This window comes from Rhinichthys klamathensis, unplaced genomic scaffold, assembly GCF_029890125.1.
Source record: "Rhinichthys klamathensis goyatoka isolate OS25496 unplaced genomic scaffold, OSU_Roscu_1.1 h1tg000557l_1, whole genome shotgun sequence".
Classification (NCBI taxonomy): Eukaryota; Metazoa; Chordata; class Actinopteri; order Cypriniformes; family Leuciscidae; genus Rhinichthys; species Rhinichthys klamathensis.
This window is the reverse complement of record NW_026607025.1, coordinates 40,185-65,919: the sequence shown is the minus strand read 5'-3', so window position 1 is coordinate 65,919 and position 25,735 is coordinate 40,185. Positions and strand designations below refer to the sequence as shown.

The 25,735-nt window shown below is 37.6% G+C and overlaps 1 protein-coding gene across 1 annotated transcript in view; it reads right to left on the bottom strand.

Moving 5' to 3' along the window:
* The window catches only part of lrrc4ca (leucine rich repeat containing 4C, genome duplicate a), a 74,171-nt gene extending 49,234 nt beyond the window's left edge, over positions 1-24,937 (bottom strand). Inside the window, exon 1 of the mRNA XM_056239181.1 lies at positions 23,844-24,937. The gene's annotated coding sequence lies outside the window, so the exon portion shown is untranslated. The remainder of the gene's footprint in view (positions 1-23,843) is intronic.
* Positions 24,938-25,735: the final 798 nt, after the last annotated feature.

Sequence of the window (25,735 nt, the reverse complement as noted above, 5' to 3'; positions counted from 1 at the left end):
GTTGGGCTGGAGTCCTAGAGGACTGATTAGCCCAAAAGATCTTTATATATAGACAGAGAAGGAGGGCGGTACATGGAGAACGAGTGTGAGAGAGAGAGAGAGAGAGATGGAAGGGGCAGGGAGGGGTCTTCATTTCAGTCCACAGAGACACTTTACCTCACCGCATCCGAGGAGCGAGCGAGCGTTTAGCAATCTGTCTCATAATTAATCATGCGCCCTAATCAGTCATGGCTGCCGGATCTGCGCGTGATAGATTTTCCACCCGAGTCCCTCGTCACTGCCTCTGAAAAAAACTGCCATCCTCGTTCAACCGGCCTCTTCTTTTCCATGTTATTATGTCTAACAGTTGGGAACCTCATCCTGGATACCATCATTGGGGACGCTGGTCTAATCCGATTAAAAGTAGGGAGATTAAAACCTGCAATATGTTTGCCGCTGCTTTAAAGATGTCCGTGATGATTCAGAGTAAAAATGTATTACGTAGAAATATAGCGGGAAAGAGATGACGAGAATGAGATCTATTCCCTGGAGTCAATATTGAGAACCTGGTGTGGTTTGGTCCTATAAGGTACTTATCAGGTCCTACAAAGTAAAGTATGAAGTACTGTACGAATCCGATTAGCTATCTTGAATGGGGATGAGAATGAGGACCTTACTTGAAAGTAACAGCATGGGAACACAATATTTGCATTACTTAAATTCAGGATGAAACGGAAGTTGCGATAGTCTTCTTCTCTATTGTGACGTATCTGAGTAAATTGGCTTCTCCAATGAGAAAAACAAACAAACATGTAGGGCTGGATTTGACTATCCATTGGGAATTGATTGGATGGTTGGATGATTGTGGTTTGCTATTGGTCAGTCTCATGTGAGTGACAGGTTGTCTTGCAACAGTAAATATCATCAGAGAAAAAAACGGAGGGAGGCAAAGTTATTTTGATTAAAGATTATGAGGGCATATGCATTTTACACAAAAAAAAGTTATACTTTATTTTAAGGTGACATATTTACATTGTACTTACTAAAATACTCAAATTAGAACTGAGAGATATTAATTAACTACATACTTACTATAGAGTTAGGGTTAGGTAAATAATTTACAGTTATTACTATAGTAAGTTCATGTAGTAACATGTAACTACATCCCCTTAAAAATAAAGTGTTACCAAAAATAATAATACTGATGTGCACTGATAAGTGCAACCCCCATTTTAGAGTTAAAAACTACTGTCAGGATTTACTAAAGACACGCAGTGAAAAATCAGCGCTGAAAAGGCATGGACATGGTTATCTTTATTGCATATACATTTGTAGGAGTTTTCCTTTCAAACACAACATTTGTGGTAGGAGAGTATTTGGAAACACTTTAGTTTAGGGTCCGATTCTCACTATTAACTAGTTGCGTATTGGCATGCACATTACAAGGATACTGGCTGTTTATTAGTACTGATAAAGCACATTAATGCTTTATTCTGCATGACCTTATTCTTTATTCCTAATCCTACCCAATAACTAAACTTAAAGGGATAGTTCACCCAAAAATGAAAATTCTGTCAGTAATTACTCACCCTCATGTTGTTCCAACCCCGTAAGACCTTCGTTCATCTTCGGAACACGAATTAAGATATTTTTGATGAAATCTGAGAGCTGGATCACTCCTCCCATACTAGTCCATAGGCTTCTTCAGGGACTGAACTTGCCGGCCTCGAAAAGTTGTTAAAGACATCGTTAAAATAGTCCAAGTGACTACAGTGGCTCAATCTTAAGTTTATCAAGCGACGAAAATACTTTTTGTGCGCAAAAACAAAACAAAAATAACGACTTTATTTCAACTATTAATTTCCTTCTCTGTGGCCTCGAGTCAGTTCACTTGTGTTATAGCGTACGCTTCTGTTGTTGTACGTCACACGCATCACCCACATGACCAGCGTCGGCCAATAGTGAGCCTACGTGTGACGTAGCTCTACGGAATCACACTACGTTAACTGACTAGAGGCCCAAAGAGAAGGAAATGAATAGTTGAAATAAAGTCGTTATTTTTGTTTGTTTTTGCGCACAAAAAGTATTTTCGTCGCTTGATAAACTTAAGATTGAGCCACTGTAGTCACTTGGACTGCACTTGCACTTGGTCACTTATTTTAACAATGTCTTTAATAACTTTTCGAGGCCGGCAAGTTCAATCCTTGAAGAAGCCTATGGACTAGTATGGAGGAGTGATCCAGCTCTCAGATTTCATCAAAAATATCTTAATTCGTGTTCCGAAGATGAACGAAGGTCTTATGGGGTTGGAACAACATGAGGGTGAGTAAATACTGACAGAATTTTCATTTTTGGGTGAACTATCCCTTTAACAACTACCTTACTAACTATTAATAAGCAGTAATTAGGAGTTTATTGAGGTTAAAGTCGCTGTTAACAGTTAGTTAATATTGAGAATTGGATATTCCCATCAAATGTGTACTTTAGAATCTCGGAGGAAGTCGTAGGTAAACCCGGGACTTTTCGCTTCTGTTTTTCAAGTGCTATGTATTCAGACTTACTACTCTTTTGGGGTACTTATTTTTTGCATAGGCTACTATATAGTAGGGAAGAATTCAATTGCTGACACAGCGCCAGTGTTCCGAGACGCGCAGTAAGATCTGCACATGCGCATTGGCTGGTCCAGACTGAAAAATACGTTATGTAAGCATAAGGAACAGCATTTATGAGACAGTTGCCCTTATTTAGGACAACATTAAGCTTGAACAGATGAATTTAGACTAAACGTAACAAAAAAAAAAAAAAAACAAGAAACAACATCACTTTTGAGTCAAAAACAGTGATTAACAGAAGTACTTAACCTTTATTTTTAACTGGGAAGATCAAAGATATTCAGCGCAGAGATAATTCAAATGAATAGGTCAGTCAATTTATTTAATATGAATCATCTGAATGAACCAATTTACTAAAATAAATCAGACATCCCAACACTAAACATATGAGGAAAAAGAGGACAGAAGAGCATGTAAAACAACAACAGAGTTGTTCACGTTACTCAGCTTCTTGATGGAAAATGTAGCTTGTTACTGGAAAAGCAAACATTTTATGATACTGACGAGTTACTGTCACACTACTAAAACAATGTAGGTATCTTCACTACATTTAGTTATTAACTCGTATAACATTTGAGTGTATATCTGTCTCTGTGTATACATGTGTCTTTGTATTTGTATATTAATGTGTGTCAGTCAATATGCAGCTTTCCTGTCATGTCACTGTATCTGAGGGACAGTGTGGAATAAACCGAGCAGAACGTGCCTTTAATTGAACAGGAACTGTGCTGAGGAGCAAAAGGACCGCCTCAGTGGGGGCAGAGAGAGAAACAGCCAATTACATGACATCCAACACAAGACATACAGATTAGACACAAGAATACAGCACTGAAAGGGGTAAAACAGAATAAAAATAGACAATGTGATTTGGAAAAATGTTATAAGAGAGAAAAACTGACAGATAGAAAGAGAGACATGAACCACAAATGGAACTAGAATGTTCAGAATGGCATTAAAAATACTAAAAAAAATAGAAATACTAAGTACTGGTTTTGTAGAAATAAGGGTAACACTTTACTCAAAGCCTTTATATATAATAAATGCATTACGCAAATATATTTTTTCCTTCCCCCTCTAATGTCCCTTTATGGGCTCTGTAATATCCCACAATGCAATGCACATGACTTATGACTACATGTGACATATGAACAGGAGGCAAACTCATCAAATTATCATTGCCCTGGCATATTAATGACACGTATACTGTATGTGACAATACTGTAGCATACTACTATATGAATAATAAACTAACTGTGTACAGCATACAGTTTCACATGTAATACAACTCACATATAATACATGGCGCTGTAAGCAGTTCGATGCTATTCCATTCTAAGCTCAGAGAGAAACTGAGGGTGGAAAGCAATAGAAGGAGAGAAAATTCTAAAGTCTGGAGTCGAGGAAAGAGCAGGGATCCTTTTCTTGGCCTGGTCTGAGGCGGCCCAGCATGAAGTCGTGTGTTTGCCCGAGTCTAGCAGAGACCCTGAGGTGAGCGTTCCCCCGCTCGGCCTCTCAGACCCGCAGTCGTCCTCCACAGGGAGGTCTTTGAATAGAAAACCTGCCGTTTCCCCTCAGTACAAGGGGCTCTTTGATAATGGCACTACGGAAGCCTATAGGGGCCCAAAGGACAAATAGAAACGCATGCCAATTATGCTCGTTCATTGACTACAAATGAGACCGGTCAGACTACACTCTGTACTCGTGTATTCAGACTCGCGAAAAAGAGAAGACTCCCCAAAGGTGGAAAGCCACGCATGAGAGAAGCTAAACATGCTGCTTTTGCAATAGCGTTTCCTGAAAAACTTCATGAGCCTTTTGAAAACGACTGATGAAAAACAGCAACAAAGAGCCTTAGGGACGTGCAATGTTGTAGCGTTATTGATGCGGAGAAAAACCGCGAGGCTTAGCATCAGATAAAGGACGCTGCTGCGTACGGTAGCGAGCAAGGTTCACTGTGTGGTCTTATTATGCGTGTATAAGTGTTTATGTGTGTGTGTGTGTCAGAGAGACCCAGCACAGGTCTGTCAACTCAGCGTCTCTTAGGGCAAAGGGCTGTATGGTTCTGGCTTTAACCTCAACCTCCAGGAAAACAACACAACTTTTCCAGCTGACGCATCAGGATGCTGTTATTGCCACTGTAAATCAATATTCAATAGAGCTGCATGATTGCTATATGCATCACAATTTGAATGATGAATATTTAAGAGACTTTGATGAGCAAGGTTCACCCACCTCACCCTTCACCATCAATAAGTTAGGTTGTGCATTTGTTTTCCAGCTTGCATTATGGGTCCTAGTTTGATCGTTTTAGCAAATTCTTTTGCTTTTTGTCAAATGGCTATACCTAGGTGATAAGGCTACACATTATTAAAAAGATTAAAACAAGGTGTTAAACATGTTTTGTTGTCAAGGTTAAGACAACAAAGAAAATTTTGCATCATAATGAAAGTTTTCATTAAAATAGATAACAACAATAACACTGCATAATATCAATCCACTAACAAAATTTTCAGAAGAAAAATATGGCAATTACAACTTGCATCTGCACAAAATAACTTGAAGCGACCTTGAATTAAGTTACTTGCTAGCCAGAATGTGGAAATTAACTTTTTTTTATAATAGCACGCTAAAATGCGTCTCAAAACACGGAAAATGAATATAAAAGCAAAAAAAAAAAAAAAAAAATCACAACTTTGTTCAATTTTGTACTCTACATGCATACGTTAATATAATTAATTGATATAATTAATATAAAATATTTGAATATGTCTTTCATTTTGCACACTTTTTTCATAAACTAAATATTTTTGCAGAATAGAATTGGATGCAATTTTGAAAATAGATTACATTTAAATGACTTTTTTTGATAAAATCTATGACTAAAACAAAAAAGGTTAAAATTAGATTAAAAAAATTAAACCATTTAAGTGAAACAAGCAGAAATTAATCTAATCTAATATATATGTGAAATGTTTGAATATTGTGTTCAATTTAGAAAATAAATGTACACTGTAATGTAAACATAAATGTAAACTAAATGTTATTTTAGAATGTGAAAAAGTCAAAAGAATTTGATGCCATTTTAGTCCAAATGAAAAAGTTTTTTTTTTTTTTTTTTTTTTTTTTAAATTAGCGTTGCATATAGGTTTCTATTAAAATGAGGGGTGAAAATGTAAAAATTTGAACGTTTAATCGGCCACACACTCGCAATCGGCTGTGACTACGGACAAATTCAGTATGACAGCACTCTTGCTCATTTGAGTCCTCAATTGTTGAAACTTTCACCATTTTGACAGTTGCTTCTGGAGGGTTCGGTCACCAGCACACAAGGAGGAAAAAAGAGCAAGAGTGACTTTAGGGGAGAAAACACTTGTCCCTACGGCAATCAATTAGGGTCAATTTGCATTTCCAACACTTCTAGGTAGCGCTTCACACTATTAGAGTAATTTATACAACTTATACAGCTCATTTGCAGATTGATAGCTGCCATTCCTTAACCGTGCATAATGAACGTCTCATCAAAGGGGCTAAAGTCACTGCGCTTGATCTGAAGGCGAAGTACCGGCCCACTTTCCGTCTTCATCAAGACTTAATTTGCACTCGCCAAGTCACAGCCCCCAGATAGCTTCTCCTGCCTGCTTAAATGCATCATTTGCTTCTCTTGGAGATAAAACAGTTCGGGTTAGTCACCAAATTGGGAAAAGCGGAAGCAACTGAGCAAACCGGGATTACAGAACAGCAGGGGCAAAGTGAGTTGGCTTGTGTTAAAAACAGCTCTGGGATCAGTGAGCCAGATGTTAGCGCTCTATTTGAATATGTTTTGTTTAATGGTTTGTGTGGCAGTTTGTGCAGAGGACCATTTTGCAGCCTAGCTTCAGACAGGTGCTATAAGGCCCTTTTTCCTTTTCAAGATGTGATTATGAATAATTGATCAGCAGTTTAACTGGTTTTGCTTCAGGACCCAGATTTTACATTGGGCATCAAGTGTCTTTATAAATGGGGAGGTTCATCCAAAACTGAAAATTCTGTCATTTACTCACCCTAATGTTTTCTTCTTCTTCTGCGTAACACAAAAGAATATATTTTGCAGAATGTTTTCAAACTGTTTTTGTCCATATGATGAAAGTCAATGGGGTCCAAAACAACACTGATTGGATCCCATTGACTTCGACTTAAATAAAATAAAATAAAAACCGAATCACATTTGTTCCACAGAAGAAACAGAAGTCGTCACACAGGTCTGGAACGACATGAGGGTGAACTTTCCTTTTGAAAATCAAACCAATGTATTGTATTACTAATGCACCAATGCAATGTATCACTACAACCCTTTTTTTCCTGTAATATATTTATTTTATGTGTATTATTACTTTTCAAATTAAGTATTCATTCTAAGAATGCCCTGTTCGTTCCGTCTCTCCTGACCCAAGAAAAATCCAGCCATAAATAGATTTCTCTATTCTTATTAATATTTCATCTCAAAATAGCTGTCACTCATAACTCATTATAGTCTATGGGTATGGCCTACATTCAGGACGAGTATGAGATCTGGCACTGATCATAGACTGCGCTCACATCAAAATCAAATTGGGGTCATTTGCCTATAAAGGACATGAATCTAGGAATCGCTCTTTATGCATAAATGGCTCCTTAGCCTCTGTCTTCCTACCTGCACATTTGTTTTATCACACTGTACAAATCGTAGAGATACACTCAAAATCAATGAGGCATTAAGCTAAGCACACACTGCAAGTCGCTCTATCCACTTTTAATTCTGTGGGGAAAAAAAGAGAAAAAAAACAGACAGAGAAAAAAATTACGCTCTTTTAGCGCAGATTTTAAACTTTTAAAACTAACCAGTTTTCAGGTTTGCATCGTTTCCCACAAGCAAAAGACCAATTCAATTGTGAAAGGATGTGTGCAAATGGAGGGCCAGGTAGTGGAACCAAAACAAACACCAAAATGCTAGCTAGCTACAAGCACATGTCCCTCCAACCACCATCTAACCCATATTTGTAAAGCTCTTCTTCCCGCTGTACTGTCTAAGAACCATTGTTAGGTAGTGAGGTTGACTAGTTTGAGATATTTCAATTTTAATTCTGATACTTTTAGCAGTGTAGCTTTTGTTAGCATGCTAGGCTAATCGTTTGCAGCAATGAAATCCTCTCAGAAAAGTTGCATTGGTGTCTTTTAGCTTCCTTACGAAGTCGACTAGTTGTTCCAGTAATCCACTGACTAGTCATTGTGTGCGTTGTGCATCATGACGTTAACAACATGACAGAAAACACAAAACTGTCAGTCAATAAAGACACCAGACGATGAGATTGTTTCTTATAGTGTGCCCCTCAAAGTACTCACACACTGTTCTAACTGTTTTATCATCTTATACATGTATTTTGCTACCAATTAATGTGTAAAATATACTGTTATTAAACCATTTTAATTATGAATTATGTGCAAACTAGTTTTGATTCAGTATTGACATTGAAGTGCAAGCTATTCTAATACAATGTAGTCACACTTTATCAATGCTCTCCCACATATTTTGCTATTCTATCTGTGCTTATTTCCGTCGTTGTTATAAGTAGCAGTGGGTGGTACAGTAATAGACCAGAAATGTACAGTTTTACAGTTTCTTTAGTCATTTGGCAATCTTGCAGCCTGAACCACTGTAGTGAAACCACCCATACAAACAACACATTTCCATGTTCAAAATGGAACATTTTAGTATTTTATTTTTATTGTTTTTATTTTAAAATGATTTATTTACAATATAAGTTATGGTCCACATCACATTCACAATGGAGCGTTTAATCAATATATATATATATATATATATATATATATATATATATATATATATATATATATACAGTTTAAGATTAATACCGGTATATACAATTCAATTCTTATTTTTAGTCTAATTATTATTTATACATACACACATACACACACACACACTGTATATATATATATATATATATATATATGTGTGTGTGTGTGTGTGTGTGTGTGTGTGTGTGTGTGTGTGTGTGTGTGTATATAAGTTATGGTCCACATCACATTCACAATGGAGCGTTTAATCAATATATATATATATATATATATATATACAGTTTAAGATTAATACCGGTATATACAAATCAATTCTTATTTTTAGTCTAATTATTATTTATACATGTGTGTGTGTGTGTGTGTGTGTGTGTGTGTGTGTGTGTGTGTGTGTGTGTGTGTGTGTGTGTGTGTGTGTGTGTGTGTGTGTGTGTGTGTGTGTGTGTGTGTGTGTGTGTGTGTGTGTGTGTGTATAAATAATAATTCGACTAAAAATAAGAATTGTATTTTACACTACAAGTTCCAATACTAATATTTATGTCTTAAACTGTTCACTTTCAAACTTTAAACCCTCAAGCTTTTATTCTGGCATAAAACTACAAGTTGAACAGGTTTCTAAATACTTCTCATTAAAAATCTAGTGAAATGATAAAACTTATGTAATGAGGTGAATGTAAACTAATGTGATAAAATTACAAACTCCCTGCAGTTTCTCCATGAACCCCAAGAGGTTAGCAAACCCTCGTTTGGGAAACCTTAAACGTAGAAAGCCTAAAAACTCAACTTGCCAAAATTATGTTTCAACATTTCAAATAAAAAAAATGACTGACGACAGTCGACAACAGTTTAACTTTGCTGAAATTCTGCTAAAATATCCAGCTAATGAGCACTTATTATGTTTCTAATATCATTTTTATATGTAGGATTTGTGATATCATGCCAAACAATGGTGTCCCCCTGTGGAGAAAGGTCTGGCACACAACACGGGGCACCAACATATGCTTCCGCCTCGGCATCATCCACCCCCTTCACACACCTTCGTTCATCCAGCATAGATAGGAGGTATGATGGTGGACAGTGGTAGAAAATGGAACAGATTCATGGTGGGACAGAAAGAGATATGTGCCAACAAGGAATCGCAGGACAATCGAAAACAAAAGGATGAAGAGGGAAACATGATGAGCGATGACAGGCCAAACCAGGCGAAAGGGAGGAGAGGAAGTGTGAAAGACAGGAAAGGAGAGAGAGTGTCAAGGTGAGAAGGAAAGAGAATTGGACACAGTGGAGTGTGTCCACAGTTGTAACACATCATATCTCACTCTACATCTCAACAGCTTCCTAATGCCCAAGGGTACTAAGCCAAAGAGGTGTGGGGGTCTTCGGTAAAGAGAGAGAGCGAGCAAGAAAGATACGGGACCTCGTACCGTGGAGCGGTCAACTGTTAGCATAGCAAGAAGAGATACCACTGATTATTTTCAACCTAATACCTAGTGATATCAAGTCCAATTTCACAGAATTGCAAAACTAGTAAATACTGTTATCAAACAGGTTTCTTGTACATCACCCTGTATGTCATTGGTCAAACAAACAAATAGCCCCACCCCAAACTCACGCTATTGGTTGAGCCAGTGCTGCTATGTTTGAATGCTTGGGATATGCTCTAACTAACAGTAGCAATAAAAGATATCGCTTTTTTTCTTTTGAATATAATACCAAGTAATATAAAGTTAAATTTCACAGATATTGATAACTCCTCAAATAAAAAATAAATAAAAAATCTAAAATAAAGTTGGTAATAGATATTTTATTCATCCAAGCTGTTAAGAAGTTTAAGCTTACCTAAAAAATTAAAAAATAAAGATTTCTGCAGAATTAGCATCATAATACGAATTGCTACTGTAGATTGTTTTCAAACTCCAACTGCCTGTCATTGGTTACACAAACAGATAGCCCCACCCCAAACTCATGCTATTGGTTGAGCCAGTGCAGCTATGTTGGACTACACAAACTAATATTAGTAATAAGAGATACCATTTACCCTATTTTCAAACTTATACCTATTAATAGTGCTAACTCTAAAAATGGAAAAAATATAATTTAAAAAAAAAAGTGGGTTATTATAGATATTTCACTAATTATATCTTATTACATTATATGAAAGCCATAATTTTAACATTTACAGGTATAAACGGTAAACTACTATGAATGACAATTCCAAAATCAGGCATCTAACAACTTTTAATGTAAATATACAATATACAACATACTAATTTATATATATGGCATCTGAGATGGAACCAAAGGTTTGACTTTTTCTTCGTTTTAAATAGTGCACTGATAAATTGTAAATAGTGCAAAACGACAGTATGTTTCTATTCAAGTCTCCGACTTTCCAAGTCTATGATGGCATTTAGAAATGAACTAGACCATGTGACAGAATATGAATAATGGCTGGTCTAATCTTCACATGCATACATGCACACACTCACACTTCACCACAAAACCCATCTCTCTGCACGACCACCAGGAGAACAAGACTCTGGAGAAGCAGAAATTAGATTAGATTAAATTAGACGGCTATCTATTAAACTGGCACAAATAGATCTCCTCAATGCTATTATAAAAGACTTATGTATGCTAGCCCGCTAGCGCAATCATTACATCATAATCTAGCATACACACACATCTGACTGAGTCTTTTTAGATCAATTTTATGCTTTGCTTACGAGTTTATCTGATGCATATTAATCAGTCAGGAGAGCAGATTTTGGCAACAGACTCTGTTTTCCCTTTCAAATTTCTACTTGGAAACTTTTGCCTATTAGCATTCACATGTGAGCATCTAATTCAGCCCGGAGCAGATGATGTATGCTAGGCTAATGTTAACGTCTGAATATCAAAACATGCTTCGCTGTGCTGGAGTGATGGAGCACTGTGGCTAAGGGGCTCGCTGTTTCTCCAACTCTATAAAATGCGAAGGGAATCGTCCTTTCCGAGTCTAAATGACACCAGCTGTGCTTTAATGGACCTGAATGGACACATCTCAGGTGCGGTGGGATGCTGTTATTGCCTGGAGCTCTGTTTCTGGCTGGATGGATGCCTTTATCTTTAAGCCCATATAAAAACATCGGGGGTAGATGGTAATCATATTGCAGCATCAGGAGGATAGCCTGAAAGTTTAAGTCAATGTAATTCAATCAAAACGTCATGAACCTTCCGTACTGTATATCTCAAAAGTGGTGAGGAAATGCAATAAACCCTCCACAAAGGACTAGCGGTCGACCCATATGGTATTTTCCATATATATGTATCGTATATATATATACGATACCAGTATATAGAGACCCAGGGGAGTTATTTAAGGATCCACTATTGTTTCCATTTTTCTAATTTATTAAAAAAATGGAGCCTAACAATCAATGCGAGAAGAACAATTCCTATTTTTGGATAGGAAAATTGTTTATTAATTATCCAAGTGGAAACGGTTAATGGCTGAAGTGATCATTTCAAAAGGTCTCCTGTGTAGGCCTACATTTACAAATGCACACATCTACAAACTTCAAGGCAATCGGGGATTTGTCGAGACCTGATGTGAACTCACTTGACTCACCCAGTTGTTAGAGAATAACTGTTGTCATCATGGCCCGAGACGCCTTCTCGCTGCTTTCATCTCTGTTTACTACACAAACTATTCTCTGAACTCAACCAAACAAATTGTGGGCAGAAACATACAGCAGCTTGGCTGGACTTTCTTCAGATGACTTTCAGGAATAACATTGGCTGCTCTGAATAATTCCCTGTTCATATTGACAGTGATTTTAGGTTGCTAGGTCAGTGAACTTTTGGTTACTTGTGGGCGTTCTTGCTGCTGAGAGTCCTGACACTACTGTTGGGTTGCGTAACTGGATTTAGCTGAAATATTATATTTAATTCATTTTTCTTTATGCCATTTTCAATAGGTATAGCATCCATCCATCCATCAATTTCTCTATCTCTCTGTATGTCCATCCATCCATCCATCCATCAGTTTTTCCATCTATACTTTGTCTTTTTGTCTGTATATCCATCCATCCATCCATCCATCCATCTGTCTATTTATTTGTCAATTTGTACATCAAAGATTTCAATGATCTATCTATCTATCTATCTATCTATCTATCTATCTATCTATCTATCTATCTATCTATCTATCTATCTATCTATCTATCAAATCATCTTTCTATACATCTTTCAATGTCTATCCAGTTTTCACATGTCTAATCTACCCATCAATTTGTCTACCTCTCCATCCATCCATCCATCCATCCATCCATCCATCCATCCATCCATCCAACCATCCATCCATCCATCCATCCGTTTGTCCATCTATTCTTCATCTGTTTGTCTGTATATCCATCTATGTATCATTCAATTTGTATATCTAATCATATGTCTCTCTACCCATCTATTTGTTCATCTGTCTATCCATCCATCCATGATTTTTGCCTGTAAAGTCTATAAACATTCTCAGAACTTTCAAATAAGGCTTTGTCAAGCAAACATGCAAAGTTTTCTAATTGAAAGTACAGTCATATGAAATTACCTTCCTAACATCCCCATTTTTAATTCTGTATCCTGTTTGGTAGGCCAACTCAGATTCAGGAATCGAACTGGAAATCAAAAGCCATTCTCAGTTCAATTCTGAACGGTTTAAGGTCAACCTGTCGCTACAAATATTTTTGAATGTCCTTTAACTTTTGGTCCTGGTTCGGGAAGAGCCTGACACTTACACCACTCTATTAAGAATCCTCAGTCGATCAGTTTCACAGCCACACCTTGAAGAGCTACAACAACCGTTTACGGCTCTCATGCGGAATGATGTACTCACGATTAAAGTGCATCAAAACCGAGACAGGCTTGGCGGTGTCCGTAAGAGCCTCTCTATATGTAAATAACCAAAGCCGGCGTCGGTGCACGGCAGAAGAAGAAAAAAAAACTTGTCTTATTCAGCGGCAGAGGGCTGCACAGGCTGATCCAGTCATTATTTGAGGCAGAGAGCTTTTCTGCACAAGCCCTTTGTGAGAGGAAATTGCATTAATGAACTCTGATAAGAACAATCAACTCCAGCGGCTCTTATTTTATTCTGCTCGCTCAAATAACCTATTAAATGTAGATTCTCCCAGGCTTCATCATTAACAATCCCCCCTCTCTCTCTTTCTCTCCTATGACAGGAGGACAACTGAACCTCACCTCAGTTAAACAGGTGCTTTAGTAGCAGAGGAACCAGGTGAGCTGCAATCCGTCACCTCCTCGGCTGCTGGCTTTAACCTTTCAATTTAGCAGCAGAATTAATATGGCCAGTTCCGCACCGCCTTGAACAGATGCCTCACAGGTGCAACCCAGAAAGGGAGACTGTCCCAGGCACAGTTTGCGCACACACATTCGTGGACACACCTGTAGTGCACGCTGTTGGCCACAGGTACGGCTCGTCTCTGCCCAGCTGCAGGGCTCATCAGAGGTCGCTGACGTCAGCTCGGACGTGACTCAAGTTACAGGCTGATTCAGGTCATTTTCTTTTAGCTGAGCTTAGATTTGGGTTGGGTGGGGGAGTTCACCACGCATTATTGAGTCATGAGGCCTGCTTTAGCTATGTTTTTTTAAGGACATGCTGCCTTTGCCACAGATCTGAGGACGGCTGACTGGAGCAGGGGTTTTCAAACTTATGGATGCCATGAACCCCCAAGCTAGATGATTTTATCTATGAAGGAGTCTCCAATTGTCTGAAATAATAAGGCAGCTATATATTTTCATGTGTAAAGACTAGTGCTGTCAAATTGATCAATCGCGATTAATCGATTACAAAATAAAAGTTTGTGTTTATTTAGGCCTAATATATGTGTGTGTGTATATATATATATATATATATATATATATATATATATACATACATGCACACACACACACATACATATATATATATATATATATATTAGGGGTTGCACGACTAATGATTTCTGCTAGTCGATTTCTTATCAAAACAATACTCGAGTTACTCAACTACTCGTGGTTCACGCTACTGTAAATTAGATGATACTGTTATTAATTCATAGTCTAATGCAACAATTACATAAGTAAACTCTCAAAACATGACATTACATATTTTAATTTTCATGTAACAGAGTAAAGCCAAATAAATAGCCGTTCTTGCCTTTCATTTCAGACGCAATGTCCGCTTTTAGAGAGTCGTATTTGTGGCCAATTATTTTCCAGAGTGTAGCATTCGATGGAACGGTGTATACTGGGTTCAAAGAAGTTGATCCACTGAATTCCTCTTCTGAAACTGCAGAGAGTGGTCTTATATTCTTCACTATAAAATCCACAAGTAAATCTGTTATTTCCCATCTTCTCCTCTCTGGAATCGGACGTTTACAGAATTCACCAATGCTGCATTTGGCTTTGTTGGATGTTTCAATCTAGGTGGTTGTGAATAGCTGTTGTACTGCTGTTGTATTTTAAAGTAGTCTAAAGGAGTTGGCAAATTATGATACTTTTGTCATCCTTGATGAAATACTTCTACACATCTGATGTGTGATGTCTATTGGTGACGTTCGCCATTTTAAATTAATTTATGGTTAATGCACGCTCAAGTAGTCGATTGTTTCCGACAGCGCCGACTAGTGGTTGAAGTAGTCGTTCTCTCGACTAGTCTATGCAAGCCTTAATATTTATATACACATACACGTACACACACAGACACACACACACACACACACATACTGTACATATATACATAAACACATATATATGCATACATATATATATATATATATATATATATATATATATATATATATATATATATATATATATATATATATATATATATATATATATGTATACACATATATTATAGTAACACAAACTTTTATGTTAGAAGAGATTAATTGATTTGACAGCACTGTGGAAAATAAAAATAGGTGTAAATATGTGTAAATTATTTATTATCAATTAGATGTACCTTCGTAAGGTTGCCTATGCTAGTTGTCAATAAAATAGTCTTAAGGAGGAATGAAACCTTGAAAACATAAAATTATGTAATTTATAATTTTTATGATTTAATAATAATTATTCAATAACAATTCCTGTATTAGTCAACTGTCCTGACCCATCATATATACATATATATACATATATATATATATATATATATATATATATATATATATATATATATACGTATATATATATAATTTACCATAATCTATCATATATATGCACTGTATATACAAAAATGTATTTCATAATAAAAAAAATTTTCATTAGAATAATTTTATATTGAATATTTTAATTTTAGTATATATATATATATATATATATATATATATATATATATGTATACTTTTTTTAACCCATCCACATTACCCAGGCCGTGTGTGTGGGGGGTAACGGTGTCTATCCAGCACGTCAAGATGGCCGTTTTATGATGTCGGGCAGATTATTCCAGAAGACTGATGGGGCGAGGCAGAGTGCTGATTGATTAGGGAATCGACTGGAGGAATGTGCTGCGCTCATCCCGTAGGAGGGACTGTGGATGAGACACCACTCGAGAAAAACACACACGCTCACACTTCAAGACACTCAGGTCAAAGAGAAGGAGATGAATGGAAGGTCAATGTAAGTGTGTGCGAAACGTACAGGGCTGGGGTGAAACGTACATGCAGCAAAAATGTACAGAACGCATCTGCTAAAGGGATAGATCGCTCAAAAATGAAAAGTCTGTCATCATTTACTCACCTCATGTCTTTCCAAAACCTTTCCAATTACTTACTTTTTTTCCGTGGAACACAAAGGGAGATATTTGAAATCCTGATTTTCATGCAATTACTTTCAAACTTCAAAAGGGGCACACGAGCATTATTGAAGTAGTCTACATGACTCACTCTTCTGAAGCCCTACTGAAGTGTGGTACAGTAAATAGACTGAACATATTGAGATCCGCTCCGCTTTCCGTGCTCTGTTTCTGAGGAAAGTACAAGTAGTGCTGTCTAATTGGTGAACTAATTGGCGAACTCTTTTGAGTCCGATCTTTTCAATGAATCAGTTGATCCATTTGAATGATTCATTCACAAATCACACCGATCTGGACTTAAAGTGATAGTTCACCCAACAAATGAAAATGTTGTCATCACTTACTCACCCTGAAGTTGTTCCAAACCTGTATGAGTTTCTTTGTTCTGTTGAACACAAAATAAGATATTTTGAAGAATGTTGGTAACCAGACAGGTGACAGTAGCCATTGACTTCCTAAGGAACTCAATGGGGACCAAAAACTGTTTGGTTACCAACATTCTTCAAAATATCTTCTTTTGTGTTCAACAGAACAAAGAAACTCATACAGGTTTGGAACAACTTGAGGGTGAGTAAATGATGACAGAATTGTTATTTTGGTCAATGTGAACTATCCCTTTAATAAGGATAACCTCTAAAATGCAGCTTATATCACGATCCTGAAGAGAGAGTTTTAGAAGACTTGAAATGATTGTTTAAAAGCTCTTAGATGTGTTATTGTGTTATATATGGTCATATCCTCTCTCTGAAGCAAGGTCGACTGGCCCATTTGCTCACACCAGTGCAGTGAATACAAAATACACAGCATTTGCTGACGGCTGAATTCTGACATAGAAAACCCACTTGCTTTAAGACAGAAAAAAAAGACAAAAACATCAATTCAATGTCATCCTCGCCACAACTCCAGTCCATCAATCAATACACACTACCTACATAACCTCCCGTACGCGGCCTTGGAGTTTGACTCCCGGGAAAGAAATCTCTATGCTGTGACATGGAAGATTTAGACAATGGAGAGTGAGGTACCGCGTCAAGCAGGGTTCTCTCGTCATTTAATCTGCCTTTCACACTAAACCAAATCCCCCTGGGAGAAATTGTACCTCGGGATGCGAAAAAAAGAAATTTGACAGATGGGTTGCATTTTTGATAGCAGTCTCCAGCAGTTTAAGAAATGAATGCTAATTCACGCCCAAACTGGGTCTTACACTAATCTCTCTGATTTCAAAGTGTTTATTGTGTATAGCAAAGGGTGCGAATCGCAGAACTGACGGATAAAGCTTGGGAATCACGGGGTTTTAGGGAAATGCTGTACACATTTGGGGTTGGGCAAAATTCACAATTGAAGAACTGGCTCCCTTGCAATTCACGAGTTTGGATTTGAACTGAATTTGCCACATTTCAGAGGAAGTTGATATGGAATTTGAATTGGAATGAAAGGAAGAAACATTTACTGAACTATAACTCAAAGAAATATATATATATATTATATATAATATATATATAGAGAGAATTAACATTTCCTGATAATTTACTCACACCCATGTCATCCAAGATGTTCATGTCTTTCTTTCTTCAGTCGAAAAGAAATTAAAGGTTTTTGAGGAAAACATTCCATGATTTTTCTCCATATAGTGGACTTCAACGGGGACCAATGGGTTGAAGGTCCAAATTGCAGTTTCAATGCAGCCTCAAAGGACTCTACACAATCCCAGCCGAGGAATAAGGGTCTTATCTAGCAAAAAAAAAAAAAAAAAAAACATTTATATACTTTTTAACCAAAAATGCTCTTTTTGCACCAGCTTTGCAGCGCGTTTCCACAACTTCACTCATTACGTAATCATGTCGGAAACGTAATCCATGAAGTCGTGGACGCGTAACGCAGAGACAGTGCATTTGGTTAAAAAGTATATAAATGTTTATTTTTTTCCGAAAATGACCGATTTTTCCGCTAGATAAGACCCTTATTCCTCGGCTGGGATTGTGTAGAGTCGTTTGAGGCTGCATTGAAACTGCAATTTGGACCTTCAACCCATTGGTCCCCGGTAAAAAATACTTTTTAACCAAATCTTGCACTGTCTCTGCGTTACGCGTCCACGACTTCATGGATTACGTTTCCGACGTGATTACGTAATAAGTGAAGTTGTGGAAACGCGCTGCAAAGCTGGTGCAAAAATAGCATTTTTGGTTAAAAAGTATATAAATGTTTTTTTGTTTTTTTTTTGCTAGATAAGACCCTTATTCCTCGGCTGGGATTGTGTAGAGTCCTTTGAGGCTGCATTGAAACTGCAATTTGGACCTTCAACCCGTTGGTCCCCGTTGAAGTACACTATATGGAAAAAAAAAAAACCTGGAATGTTTTCCTCAAAAAAGTGAATTTCTTTTCGACTGAAGAAAGAAAGACATGAGCATCTTGGATGATATGGGGGTGAGTAAATAATCCGGAAATTTGAAATCTGGAGTTAACTAATTCTTTAAATTGATCAAAAGTTTCTATCCCTCAGAGAAAGATTTGTTTTCTATATCCATACATCCATCTATCTATCTATCCTTGTCGCTTTTTGTGCTTTTCTAGTTGAAAATTACAGTTCTGTCAGGACCACTATCGTCAAATACGATTGACAATTAGCATACAGTTTGGATTGGCGGTATGGTTCCGTTCTGGGCGAGAACTCCCTGCGCATCCATGCAGCCTATAGCATGGATAAGAGCACCAATAACCCCCCCTTAGGGTACACAGAACAGAACCAACATGAATGTATACAGATATCATTAATTCAAGATTTTAAAGTACAACATAATTCGAGAATTCATTCTGATGCAACGGGAATCAGAAAGCCAAATCCTAACGGGGCGAGAGGAGGAGCTGGGGAGGGAGGTGGGTAATTCGCTCATGAGAAACGCGATAGCTGCTGAAAATACTGAAGGAGCTTACACATGTACACAGTGATAGGCGGCGTATTCCTATAGGTAGACGTGGATCAGCTGAGAGTCAGCTGATGCGAGCTTGACTAGCGTGACCTGCCAGAACTGACGCTACGCTTGATTTATATGAACGTCTTTGAATTTAAAATCCTTTCAAAATGTACTTCATTACATTCAGATTCTAATTACCAATCAACTGGATTCAAATTCTATTTAGATTCAGGAATATAAAAAGCATTTTCAATTCAGTTCTGAATTACACCCAATCCTGGTACACGTAATGTTACATCTCTAGAGCTTTACTTATTTATTAATTTTTCTTCTGAAGTTTTGTTCATTAAATCTTCCTAGGTGATTCTCAATGGAAAAGGACAAAGAGAGAGGGACTAGATTTACATCTCAAGGAAGTGGCTTTATTTTAACCATCATTAATCCCTGTTCATGCATCACTTTGTAGAAGCCACCCAAGAGACTCATGGGATATTACCACTGTCACACTCGAACAGTAAAATAAACAAGCCCTGAGTTGCACACGTTTCCAGAAATCCATCAGCACACCCCATAAATACGACTGATATGAAACCCAGATTTCTTTTGGGGCTTGAAAAACAATGTCATTCATCAATTACGTGACAACATAACCGGTTAAATAAATCTCAAAAATCTCGGCCGAGGCAATTCCACAAATCATTTACAATGCGAAGCTCGATCTTAATGCTGGACAATAAATGTATTGACATCTGCATTTTATGACTGACCTAAAAAAAAAAAAAAAAACACTCGATAAATGGATGTTCTACCTTCCTCGCCGGGTTCCCATGCCGGAATGAGCGAGTAGAAAAGTTTGGGAGATGTACGAAGTGAGGAATGGAGCGTCTCCGCAGAAACATGAATCACGCTGCATCATTCACCAACAAACAAATGTCATCTCTCCACCCAACCCGGCAGCTTCATCATGCTAAAGCTCCTGACAGCAAAGGAACATAAAATGAGCGGCCCAATTCGTCTCCCCAAGGCAACATCACTCCATCATTCCTCTACTACTTTTTTTTTTTCTCCCTCCATCAAGTACCTGGAAGAGAGCGAAGATAAAGGGAAAAAAAATCCTTCGTTCACCTCAGGGAATAGGGGCAGGAGCCTGAAGGTGCGAATGCGATGAAGGCTTTGTTTATATTCGGTTGTTAACAAGACAAACATTGGCGCTGTTTACGGCAACTTATTATTCTTACTTCCTGTGTCATTATTTGGTTTGACACTGGATCTGGAATAATCTAAATATAGTTCTGCATGTTCATTTTCAACACCATTTCTCCTACTCATGATCCGATTCACACGTACACGTAACAGCGCAAAAGAAAGTGCTGTCTAAATGTACTCTCCTTCATGTTGTTCCAAACCTGTATGACTGACTTTTGTGGAATTTAAGAAAATAAAATATTTTTGAATAAGATATATTGAAGAATACTGCTAATGTTTATTTTACAGCCATGCTCCCAATGTACAAACTATGTACTTATTATAGAAATTGCAATAACTATGTAATAACTAGATACTAACCCTGAACCTACTAACCTTAACCCATATAGTTACCTTATATTACCCAGTGTTTTCTTAGGTAAGTACACTGTAAGTGCACGTACTGTAAAATAAAGTGCAATCCTCTATACAATGAAAGTCAATGGGGTCCAAACAGCATATGAACCAACAACAAAAAAAAATTGTTTCAATAGTTTGAAGTTTGCTAAGATTTTTTTTATGGATTTGAAAGAAGTATCTTATGACAACCAAAGCTGCATTTATTTGATAAAAAAGAAAAAAAACAGTAATAATGTGAAATATTATTACTATTTAAAATAGCTGATTTCTATTTAAATATATGTTACTTTTTTTTCTTTCTGTGATTGCATTTTGGTGATTTGGTGCTCAAGAAACATTTCTTATTATTATCAATATTATGTTGAAAACAGTTGTGCTGCTTAATATTTTTGTGGAAACCATGATACTTTTTTTTTTAAGGATTCTTTGATGAACAGAAAGTTCAAAGGAACAACATTGATTTGAAATAGAAATATTTTATAACAAAATAAAAGTCTTTACTGTCACTGTTTTGATCAATTTAAGGCATCCTTACTAAATTTGTTTCTTTAAAAAAATATTTTTGAAAAAGTAATATTCTATTTTCATAGAAAAAATAACATCATACAGGTTAAGAATGACATAAAGGTGAGTAAATTATGACATTTTTTACAAGTCTAACATCTATGTATATAACAGCTCAGCAAAGGGGTCTTGTGTTAACGCAGGACTAAGCTTCGGATCGGGCGTCCGGCCAACAGGAAGCTCTCCCAAAGGGTGACGGTGAGTGGGCGGCCATGCACAGCCTGCTTCGAAGGGACAAAATGGAGTTCGTCAGACAGATGGATATAATTCAGTCATTACACGCACGGCCTCCAATTCATTCCACTTGGCTTTCAGAAAAACGTTGAACTTCACCTCGTGACCTCAAAACATCAAGCAGAGCTAGAGCTTCACATTCTTGATCTTAAAAAGGGAAAGGAAAGATGAAAGTCTAGATTGTATACACCGAGCTTCAGAGGAGATTTGGTTCATGAGAAGAAACATAATAACAAGACTGCAGTTTGAAGATGCTCTATGCACTATATGAGCTAGTTTCTTCGGAACAAATAAGCACAGACTACAGTCAAAGATTGCCTGACTTCTGCTTTCAAGGTCAACCTGGTCAGCTCCTTCAGATCCCACATTCACACAGCATAAGCTGTTGGCTGTTGCCTCATTTATCACTTCCTTTTCAAACCAATACACATCAGCCGGGATGCCGGGAAAGCAAAACATCCTGAACTGATCTGAATTAAGACCGTTTCGTGGATTGCTCTGGCTATTCATTACAAATTAAAAAGTAGAACTTCTCTGCCAAGGTTTTATTGACTTGTTACACATGATAATGAAGTCAAAAAGAAAACCGCCGGTACCTGTGGTACAAGGCACATAATCATTTTCCTCAGGTAGAGAGGACAGTTAATTATGACTGACAGCTATGACCTCAGAATATGCCGCATGGCTAATCTAGGCACGTTTGTTCAAGTCTATCCGCTTAAAATGGATCTCCTCGATATTATCCTGATGTAGATGCTTTCCTTTCCTGCAGGAATGTAATCCACACTTCAATATGGTTGGCTTGTATGGTTGATTATAAAAAAGAAATAAAAAAATCAGAGGCAGAGCAACATAAGGCAGTAGGAAGCAGAGAAACACAAACAGTAGAGCGGTTATGCGGTTTTCTGGCAGGGATTTCAGCACCACGGACAGCTCCCGGATAAAGGCCAAACTCTCCAGCCCTGAATCATATCATGGCCTGTTCATAAAAGCACTGTATGCACATATACAACCAATACGGGTGAATGGCATTTATAGGCATTTAATTTGTTTTAATCTATACGAAATGTTACCATTAGCAACTTTTCAATTATATATATATATATATATATATATATATATATATATATATATATACAGTGTGTGTGTATATATATATATATATATATATATATATATATATATATAAAGGCTACAGTAAAACTTAACTAAATAAAAAAATGTATGCTCACACTATATACAGTAGAATATTATAAAAAAGGGTTTTCATAAGTAAAAAGTATGAATTTAAAACCTGTAATTTAAAGAGAAAATCTGCAAGACAATATGTATACTTTTACAGTAAAATATAAAAATACAATAAAAACAATATAACAACAAAAAATACTGTTATGAGTTTAAATTATGCCATATAGGCTATATATATATATTTATATATATATAGTTAAACTGTTACAGGTGACGTGGTTACATTGTACTGAGTAATGTTAATTAACTAGTACTGGTACTTACCACAGAGTTGCGGTTAGGGTTTGGTTTAGGGTAGGTTGCTTGTAATTATGCATAATTTACTGTTATTGCTAGTAAGTACACGTAGTAGTAACGTCTAACTACGTCACCTTAAAATAAAGTGTTACCTTATATATATGCACAAACGAGTCGGACCAATCAGCAAGCAAAGCAGCAACAGCCCGCAATTCTGCCTCCAGTGCCCAACAGTACTTTCTGCACTATAACCCTCATTCTGACCGAGTCTTAGCTGATAACCATCTGAATAACTGTTCATTTTGCCTAGATCAATAATTGTATGAAATAAAACGAACCAAATCATTCCTAAAAACGGATGTGGCATCACATTCGGACTGAATGAATGGAAGAATGAATGAATGAAGAAAAGATTCGACCGCAAAGGTGGAACACTGTGCAGTTGTCAATAGCGCACACATTTATCACACACTCACGCACGAGCGCGCGCGCGCGCGCACACACACACACACACACACTAGAGATAAAGACGGGGTGGAGAGCTCACAGCCGGTGAGAGAACGCTTCTGTGGATACATGTATGAATATATACTGAAATACTATTCAAATTACCTTTTTAATCACCACATTGTCCGTTGTATGTTAAGTGCCCTTAAATGTTAAGGCTATGGCAAGGACGCTATTGTTTTTAAAACACTTAACGTTTATGGCAACCAGGCAACCAGAAACATTTGATGTCAGAAAGACGTCAAAGTGTCCAGTGATGCAAATATCAAAACATGAATGACTTACTTTCTCAATCGGTGAGGTTCAAATCACCGTTCCGTTCGCGTCCAAAGCACGAAAATCAATCCGCAATTCTCAAGGAACGTGGCGCGGTGCGAATGAAATGTTCTTCAGCGTGTACTTTGGACTATCCAAGCTATCCAAGAGCAGTTTTACAAGCTTCTATGAGAAGAAATTCGCTCCCGTATATCCATTCGGTCTTCCTGTCAATGCCATCATATGGTCGAGTGCCTCTAGAGCAAATATCTCGATGCTTTCTTGCCCTGCATCATCAAAATCCGGTGTACCAAGTCTTTTCCTGCTGATAAATCAATTAATTCGTCGTCTCCCTCGTTCTGCGTGTCATTCTTGGCGTTCAGCACTACAGATTTGGGTTTTCACATTCAGCAAATACGCATAGATGGGTTTTATCCCTGAGATGGACCATTCCCTGCATCTTCATCTCAATCTTCAACAGCCCATAAACGCAGACAGCTGATGTTCTTATTCCACAGTCATGGTTTTAAAACGGAACTTTTCTTCCCCCTTTACGCACCCGATCTGATTAGATTTCTACTCACAGCCCAGTGCGGATTTCAAGATGCTTATTTCCTTGAAATGTGATTATGTCCTACGGAATGCCTTGCGAGAGAAAGCCTCATGCGTTGGCAAACGCAAATATTCGTGTATCACATCATATCCAAGAAAGTCAGCATCATCTGGAAAGGAAAAAAAGGACACAATCTTCCGAGTTTCTTTTTCTCTTCAGGAAAGTGGATGAAAATGCGCCAAATGTGAGTCAAATCATCCCTTTCTTAGTTAGTTGATTGGTTAATATAGCCGACTGTCGTAGTTCCTTTTCAGATGCGCATAAACTTGTCAGAGACGAGGTATTCATCAAAAGCTACATCCCGCCAGATACTCAGTACAGTTCACCTCAACTCCGACGAAAAGCAATCCACTGACGCGACGAAAATCCACGCGAATGATCCTGCGCTCCGCGCCGAGCCGTATTACGGTCGGAGAGCAGCTACAAGTGAGTCACTCCGCGAGCAGGAACATCTAAAGAGGTGAGACTCGTCGAATACGTCGAGATCTCTTCGGTGAATGAAGTTCTAGTGTGAAGTACTAGTGTGCTACCCAGACGTGTCCAATGACGCGCGGCTCTCGGTGGGCATCGGCTCAGCGCACTCCGCTGGTGACACCAAGAATCTTCTAACACGTATTGATGTAGCCCTCAGCCCAAAGTCTCACTCTTCTGACTGTCCTCACTGGCGTCTTCTTGGATGCGTAAAAGTCAATGGTCCTATAATCTTTTTCCATCTTACGAATGATTGGTCGAGTGCAATAACCCTGAACGCTATAGATTATATGATGAGGGGGTGTGCGCGCGTTCGGACAGGTCTGTATAGTGCCTGTTTGACGCACACATGTGCGTGTGTGATTGTGTATAGCCTGGGTACTAAGTGTGAGTGTTTGATGCGCTGCTTCTTCCTGTCTAGTGCAGAAGGGACACGACTGCCATCTACCGACTCTCCGTCCCCTGTCTAGACGCCGCACTCTGCCTTACGACCACTTGAGCAACAAGAAAAAAAAAAAAGGAAACCTGGTGCGTGAAAGCAAGCATGTAATTTTCAAACCGTAGATCATAAGCGCGTTCTAGTGACCTGCACACGCCTCCGACGGTTATGAAGTCAGTAATACGCTCACGGTGACTGCAAAACGCACAGATCATGGCAAAACATATAGAAGGATTTTCAATCTCAAAAATAGCTAAAGACGAAGAAAGTTAATTTGGACATGGATGGGAGTGCATTGTAAAAAAAGAAAGAAAGAAAGAAAGAAAGAAAGAAAGAAAGAAAGAAAGAAAGAAAGAAAGAAAGAAAGAAAGAAAGAAAGAAAGAAAGAAAGAAGCACAT